This window comes from Bison bison, unplaced genomic scaffold (genome assembly GCF_000754665.1).
Source record: "Bison bison bison isolate TAMUID 2011002044 unplaced genomic scaffold, Bison_UMD1.0 scf7180017864180, whole genome shotgun sequence".
NCBI classification, from domain to species: domain Eukaryota; kingdom Metazoa; phylum Chordata; class Mammalia; order Artiodactyla; family Bovidae; genus Bison; species Bison bison.
This window is the reverse complement of record NW_011494752.1, coordinates 11,559,213-11,567,452: the sequence shown is the minus strand read 5'-3', so window position 1 is coordinate 11,567,452 and position 8,240 is coordinate 11,559,213. Positions and strand designations below refer to the sequence as shown.

At 41.8% G+C, this 8,240-nt stretch overlaps 1 protein-coding gene across 1 annotated transcript in view; it reads right to left on the bottom strand.

The window, feature by feature from the left end:
* The window catches only part of HS3ST3A1 (heparan sulfate (glucosamine) 3-O-sulfotransferase 3A1), an 84,931-nt gene that overhangs the window by 2,012 nt on the left and 74,679 nt on the right, over positions 1-8,240 (bottom strand). The window lies entirely within an intron of this gene.

Here is an 8,240-nt window from a genome sequence, read left to right as displayed (position 1 = left end):
TTTAGAGCTGAGAGGTACAGGAACGTCCCTCTGAAGCTTGGAGATCAGATATCCTCTATCCACTTAAGATGTGAAGGCACCTTAGTTTAGAGGAGAAGGAATAGGATTCAGCATTCTCTGAGATCCTCTTCTGGTGTCACCTCTCCCTTATTTTCTGCCCTATCCAGCTTTTAGAGGGCTCTGAACATCTGCCATGAGAACCTCAGGTCCCTGAGTGGAGCAGAAAGGCACATTAGAGCCAGGAGCCTGAGTGCCTTCCCCTAATAGACTCCGTGAGCTTCTTTCTAGGAGAGCAGAAGTCTTATGCACCCAGAGCCAGGTCGCCTGAGTTGAAGTACCAATCGCTGCCCTTACTAGGTATGTGACTGTGACCTCGGAGAAGCTGCACAGACACTCTGCACCCCTAGTTGCTCGCGGATGTACTTTATGGGAAATAATAATACTATTTTAACCTCCTATGGTTGTTTTGATGTTGTATAATATTAAAGGTATTAATATACCTCGATAGCTTACAAAAGTGCCTGGCACAAAACAAGTGCAATGTAATTTTTTTATAATCATCAACCCACAAGGTGGTAAGAAAATAACCTTGATCAAATTCTTTTAGGTGAATTAGAATATTGTAATAAACACAATTATACAGCAGTGAGATGGTGTTAAAATACCCTGAGCCCTTTTTGTGGTTTTCTTGTAAACAAATAAATTATAATCAACATAATATCATTGTGTAGCACACAAAATATTTCTCTTTATAATTCCTGAACTTTCCCATAACAAACATCAAATAATTCATCTTTTATCATCTAATAATTTGAAATGCCACCGTTATAATAGTTTAAATATCGTGGTCCCTCTCTCTGTTGGCCCAACTGTCATGTTAAGTTACTATCGTGTTATGGTAATATATTTTCATGTACATCAAAGTAAATTCTGATTCTGTTGTTCAAAATATTCTTGATGATTCTTGTCTGTTTATTCTTCCTGACAAATGTTAGAATCACTTGTCATGTGGGGGGAAAAAAAAATTCCTGTTGGAGTCCTGTTGGAGAGATTGCTACCTAGTTCAAGCATGAGAAAGGATGGGTTTCAGAGCCAGTCCAAAAGTACAAGCAGGTGAAATAAAACCTATGTATTTTTCCAAAAGTGTACTGCCATTAAATCCACTATTTATCATAGATTTGAAATAGGTATCTGTATGTTGTTGTTTAGTGGCTAAGTCATGTCCAGCTCTTTTGTGACCCCATGGACTGTAGCCCACCAGGCTCCTCTGTCCAGGGGATTTTCCAGGCAAGAATCCTGGATCCCTGGGATCTTCCTAACCCAGGGATCGAACCCAAGTCTTGTGTCTCATGCGCTGGCAGGCAGGTTCTTTACCACTAGCGCCACCTGGGAAGCCCAAAGTCATCTAATACTGGTGCTTTTAAGGGTTGAGGATAAGAAAGGGACTAGAATCTTCAAATACATTTACAGTTTCTCCTGTGGTTATTGTTTTTTTTGTAATGATCTGCTTCATCTTCAGTGCATTTTGTCAATTAATATTTTTCTAAAAATCACCCAGTTGAGTAGTTGAAGTTTTATGCCCTATCTCAACTATAATTTTGTGGAGTTTTTTTCCTGCCTTTCTTTCTAGTTTGGTAGATGACTTTTCAAATTTACTTATTTGCATTTTACTTTTTTAATGACATTTATTCTTTTTCTATTCATGCTTTGCTCTTCCAATTTAATTAACTGAATGTAAACATTCATTTATTATAATTTCTCTCAAGTAATAAAAACATTTTGAAGTTACTGTTTGAAGTTACTGTTTTCAAGTACAGACTTGGTCAAATTCCCCAAACTTCAACATGCACTGTTGGTCATTTGCATAACTTCACAAATATTTAGTAATTGCACTTGATACTTTTTCTTTTTGGTCCAGGCATTAGGATTGATTTTACTTTTATTAAATTCTGATGGTTGACTTGCTGGTTTCATTCATAATTATTAATTTCTATTTCACCTTTGTAGTAAAAAATGTACTGTGTGTTACATGTGTCTGCTTTTGTTTGATTTCCTATAATTTTATTCCTCCTGTGTATTTGCTAATTGTATATTACGAAAAATTTCAAATATACCCCAAAGTAGAGAGTACTATAACATACATCTCACGTAACTTACATCCAGCTTCAAAAAGCAACTGACTGCCAATTTCATTTCCTCCCTAACCCTCTATGTCAACTCCCCCATCACCCTAAATGAATTACTTTGACGTTTATCTCAGACATCATGTCAACTGCTTCACAAACAATCTGTTGCCACGTGCATTTATACCTGGCACAAATTCTTCAACATTCGTGGCAATAAGCCACTGATGCTGGCTTAGTTTAATTATACAGATCTCCTCACAATTTACTTTCTTTGATATTTTAGTCAGCTTATCTTTACTTTTCTTTTGGAGGAGAAATGATAATTAGATATCTGATTCCTCTTGCTTTTTTCCTTGTTGATTTAAGATATCTGCAATTCCTTTTTCAGAACTTTTAACTGTGCCCCCATCCCCCATTTCTTAGACATAGCTGAAGGTCTGGGTAAGAAAAAGCAAAGACCAGGGAGGTCTGTGTTGACACAAGGGAGACACAGACGGTTGACTGCCTGTGTAATGCTGGGGCCACACAAAATCCAGATTTTGTTACTGCATACGTGTGTATGCATACATATTCACAGTGACAAAATCTGTGTATTCGTTACACATATACACACATGTATGGGCTTCCCTCAAGGGTCAGCAGTAAAGAATCTGCCTGTAATGCAGGAGACTTGGGTTCAACCCCTGGGTCAGGAAGATCCCCTGGAGAAGGGAAGGGCAACCCACTCCAGTATTCTCGCCTGGGAAAGCCCATGGACAGAAGAGAATGGAGGGGTACAGTCCATAGGGTCACAAAAGAGTTGGACAGGACTTAACAACTAAACAACAACAAAAACAGCACGCGCGCACACACACACACACACACACACACACACACACACACACACACATATATATCCCCTTCATGGAACTGAGAAGTCGGCTAGACCAAACTACTTTGGAAGCTAAGTTACACTTTTATAAGATGAGCCAGGAGATCTATACAGAAACTGTTGGACTATCTCAGGGAAGAAAATTGGATCAAATGTGTGAAAAAGTTCTGGACTGTAAAAAAGCACACATCAGACACCACTGAAATGATGAGGAGTATTCCAAGATTTTTTTAAAAGAGTCAGCATTCTTGCCTCCTTTCCTATCATCTCTGACCTTTAACCACTCGACCTCGTATTTTGCCAGTAGAATAGAGATAACACCCTTCAGATGGGAGCTGCTGGTGGGCAATCTCAGTCTTCCTGCCCTCCGGCCCTGGGGAGAAGTAGACTCCCCAGCGGCCTGTCAGCAGAGATTAAAGTCATAGATTGTGCCAGCCCAGAGGAAATATTACCCATATCCCTGAAAAAAAGAAATGCTATTTTAAATTATCTTGATAGGGTAGGAAAAGAGCTATCCAAAGTAGGAGGAGTTTGAAGAGGAAACAGCTAAAATAGGATTTCAGAGGAAAAACACATTAATTACTGTCATCTTCAGGATGAGGGAAGTGGATGGGATGGGGAGTCCGAGTGAACTAGGGGCTGCCTGCTACCTTCTTTCTTCATAAAGGAAGAAATGCAAGTGCAAGTAAATCCTTGATGAGGCTTATATTGCTGAGAATTGTTGCTTTGTAAAAGGACTCATCTCAGTTCAGTTCAGTCACTCAGTCGTGTCCGACTCTTTGTGACCCCATGAATCGCAGCACGCCAGGCCTCTCTGTCCATCACCATCTCCCAGAGTTCACTCAAACTCACGTCCATCGAGTCAGTGATGCCATCCAGCCATCTCATCCTCTGTCATCCCCTTCTCCTCCTGCCCCCAATCCCTCCCAGCATCAGAGTCTTTTCCAATGAGTCAGCTCTTCGCATGAGGTGGCCAAAGTACTGGAGTTTTAGCTTTAGCATCATTCCTTCCAAAGAAATCCCAGGGCTGATCTCCTTCAGAATGGACTGGTTGGATCTCCTTGCAGTCCAAGGGACTCTCAAGAGTCTTCTCCAATACCACAGTTCAAAAGCATCAATTCTTAGGCACTCAGCTTTCCTCACAGTCCAACTCTCACATCCATACATGCCCACTGGAAAAACCATAGTCTTGACTAGATGGACCTTTGTTGGCAAAGTAATGTCTCTGCTTTTGAATATGCTATCTAGGTTGGTCATAACTTTTCTTCCAAGGAGTAAGTGTCTTTTAATTTCATGGCTGCAGTCACGACTCATCTCAGAATTCTTTAAATAGCCATCTCCCTTTTAAATTCTTAGATTCGTTTCCTTATTGCAACTTGAATTTTAATGCTCAGAAAAGAGCTCCTTTATCACACAAAACAAACTGCACATATATGTTGGAATATAGTATTTCAAAGAGGTTAGGTGAATTTGGACATTTTCCTTCCTTACCCGAGTGAAGCATGTACTATGACTGTTCTGTATAAGGGCTCAGCCTGGGACACACATTGGAAGGGCCACCTGAGCACGATGAGAGCTTCTCGGAAACACTGGGCAAGTGAGGGGAGCATAGAGGTGAGTGCAATGAGAAGACATGTGGGTTTGTCTAAAGACCAGACAAGCTGGGGTTCAGGGTGAGAAATTCCAGTGAGCAACAGACAGGGTGGGTCCTAGGACGCCTTAGTTTCCAGGCAAATAGGATTGGCTGTTCCATTCACTTTGCAGGAGTGAAAATAATTTGGAGACATTTTATAGTAGAAATGGGTAGGATAAAAGGGTAGAAACTAGAATTATAAAGAAAAATTAGAGATGCTTATTTGTTTTCTCCTCAAGATGTCAAGGAGAAGAAGGAGTTTCACAAGCAAATGAAGGATTATTACCAGGTGCGTGGCATACTTTTTTCTTTGTCCCCAAAGAAAAAAAGAATTCACCATAGCCAAAGAGTAGAAGCAACACAAGTGTCCACAGAAGGCTGAGTGGGCAGACAAAACATGATCTAGCCATACTGTGGAGTATTACGCAGCCTTTAAAAGGGAACAGAATTCTGACACCTGCTGCAACATGGATGGGCCTTGAGGCCTTTATACTGAGTGAAATAAGCCAGGCTCAGAAGGATACAGACTATGATCCCACTTGTATGCGGTCCCTAGAGGAGCTGAATTCACAAAGTAGAACAGTGATTGCCAGGGCTGGGGGCAGGGGGAGGGGGAGTTTGTCTTTGATGGGGATTTTAGTCTTGCAAGATGAAAAGAGTTCAGGAGAGTGATCACTTAGCAATGTAAATGTACTTACTGCTACTGACCTGGGAAATGGTCAGTTAAAATGGGCAGTTAAAAATGGCTAAGATGGCAAATGCCATGTCTATTTTATCCTGATTTCTTTAAAAAAAGAACTCACCCAGAAGACAAAGACATCAAATTGTATCGATAGAAATGAATTAGCCAGTTACAAAAACGTATACACTAGATGATTTCTCCTATAAAAAGCTCAAAAACTGGCAAAACCCACCTCTAGTGTTAGATGTCAGCTCAGCTGTTGCCTTTGGTGGGGGGAGGATTAGTGACTGAAAGAGGCCACAGGGGCTTCTGGAAGGTCAGGAATACCCCAGTGCAGGATCTGGGTGCTGGTGACATGAGTGTATCCACCCTGTGAAACATCACTGAGTCGGATCCTAGGATCTGAGTCCTTTGCTGAACGGTGTTATACTTCAATAAAAACTTATAGCACATATAAAAATAAATGGACCAATTTTCTACAGTTCTCCAAGGAACACATGGATTTCAAGAAGGGCATTTGCGAGACTTCCTGGGTGGCTCAGTGGTAAAGAATCTGCCTGTCACTGCACATGACAAGGGTTCAATCCCTGGTCTGGGAAGGTCCCTCATGCCACAGAGAAGCTAAGCTCGTTGCACCACAACCACTGCGGCCTGTACCCTGGAGCCGGTGCTCCACAGTAAAAGAAGCCAGTGCGATGAGAAGTCCACGCATGGCAACTAGAGAGTAGCCCCTGCTCGCTGCAACTAGAGAAAAGCCTGTGCAGCAGTGAAGACCCAGCACAGCCAAAAACAAGTAAATAATTTATAAAAAAGGGCATTTGCTAAACCAACTACATCTCCAATTTGTGGAAGTTTAGTAAATAAAGGGACAAGGTTTGAGCTCCCATCTCTAGGAACCAGTGGTCCTCCCAGGGACCCCTTGCCCCTCACCCCGGGTAAGTTATCAGAACAGGAGCTGCCTGACCTCTGTCCCAAATGAGATTCTCCCAGCACTTATAAGCGCCTTGGAGTTCAGTGTCATGGAGGATGTTTCTCTACTGTGTGGACACAAGCACAGAGATAGCTTAAGAATGTGGTATGCTTGCAAAACATTTATCAATGGTTTTCTCCTGTAAGATAAGCTAGACATTATGCTCCCAGTTTTTCGGAGGAAGAAGCTGAGATTTAGGCAGGAAAAGCAGCAGGTCCAAGCTACCATGGTTGTCTATGGGAGGTGATGGATGGTCCTCCCCGTGCCTGTGGCCAGGTTATCCCTGTCTCACAGGATGAGAGAAAAGTCAGCAGACAAGAGCGATAGGAAAAGGACATGCAGAAGGTGACTTGGATGGAGCCAGTTCGATGGATGCAGACCCCGATAACGTGAGAAAGTTACCCCATAGGGTGGCTGTGAAGAGGCTGAAAGGCCCAAATTGAACACAGATGAAGGAATTTGTCTGTTTGAAACAGGGGAGCTGCGTGAAATTAGACTGAAAAGGGGAGGGTGTGATTAACATCAGTGAGAGATTAAATCTGAGTCAGCGTACAAGTCAGGATGGATCAGGAAAGCCCTGCAGGTAGTTAGATATATCTGGGGAGGCTCTTCCAGTGTGATCCCAGCTTGAGGAGCTGAAGACCTGGGTTAGGGGCTGATAGTGAGGAAGAAAAAGGCGGTGAGAAAGGGAGGAATACTGATGGGAGGCAGACACAGGGGGCCACATAACTGATTTATGGAGCGAACAGAGGAGACATTTTCAAAGAAGATCCCAAAGCTTTACAGGTGGAAAATGATAGAAATTTTACTTTAAAAAAGCCTCCCAAACAGATTGCAAAACAAAAATGCAGTTGTACTGCATAGCAAAAGAAACTCTGCTCAATGTTATATGGCCTCCTGGATGGGAGGGTTTGCGGGAGAATGCATGTGTATGGATGGCTGAGTCCCTTTGAGGGTCACCTGAAACTGTCACAATATTGTTTGTTAATTGGCTATACTAAAAAAAAAGTTAAAAAAAAATAAGACCATTGCTACAGTCCTTATTTTTATTTAAAAAATAACTATTGGAAGAAATACATCACTTAATTTATATGATGCATAAATAGAAGATACTAAAGAATCTTTCACATGAGGGAAAAAAAAAGATTTCTGCCTAAGAATTCTAATGGAGACAAAAGACAACATATGATTGCTTTTATCCTAAAACATGGCTCAGATGGGTCATACATCTCCATGAAGAAAATGGAGTTTCATAGGAAACTCAAAACTGGGAATAGAAGTGTGGATTCAGCTTGGATGCTGATGTTAAAAGCTATGTGACCTTAAGTGGATCACTTAAGTTCTCTGGGCCTTGGTTTCTTCATCAGCAAAATACGACCACCGTCCCCCATGTCTCAGAGGCCATCCCAGCTCTAAGGTTCCATGTATGTTCAGGGCTTTAACTCATTAGTAACCTGTTAGGTTGAAAGTTCCACCCAGCCTCACACTTGCTGATCTCTTCTGATGTGTGACTACCAATCAAATAAAAAGATTTTTGCAGATTATTAAGCAGGACAACTTGGTATCAACAGAATTGATTTAAGAATCAATGAGGTTGAAAAGAATGCAGCTCCAGTAACAGACACCAAGGCAAAGTGCTGAGGCTGGTTCAGATGAAGGCTGTCTTGGCATCTCCCTGGTGCCTGGAGGCAGCAGAAAGACCAACTAGCCCATCCACCAGCTGAGTAATCTTGCTGCCTTTAGGAAGGCAGGGTCAAAGGAGACCCATCTCTGTATCTGCTTTTTTTTTTTTGGCTGTACCATGCAGCATGTGGAATCTTAGTTCCCTGACCAGGGACCAAACCCTGGAACCAGGGAAGTCCCAAAGGAAACACATCTCTTCACCACTCATCCTCTGTGGTCAAAACATCAAAACAAGATGTCACTGCTAGAAAGTGAAATCCACAGAAAAGGACAGT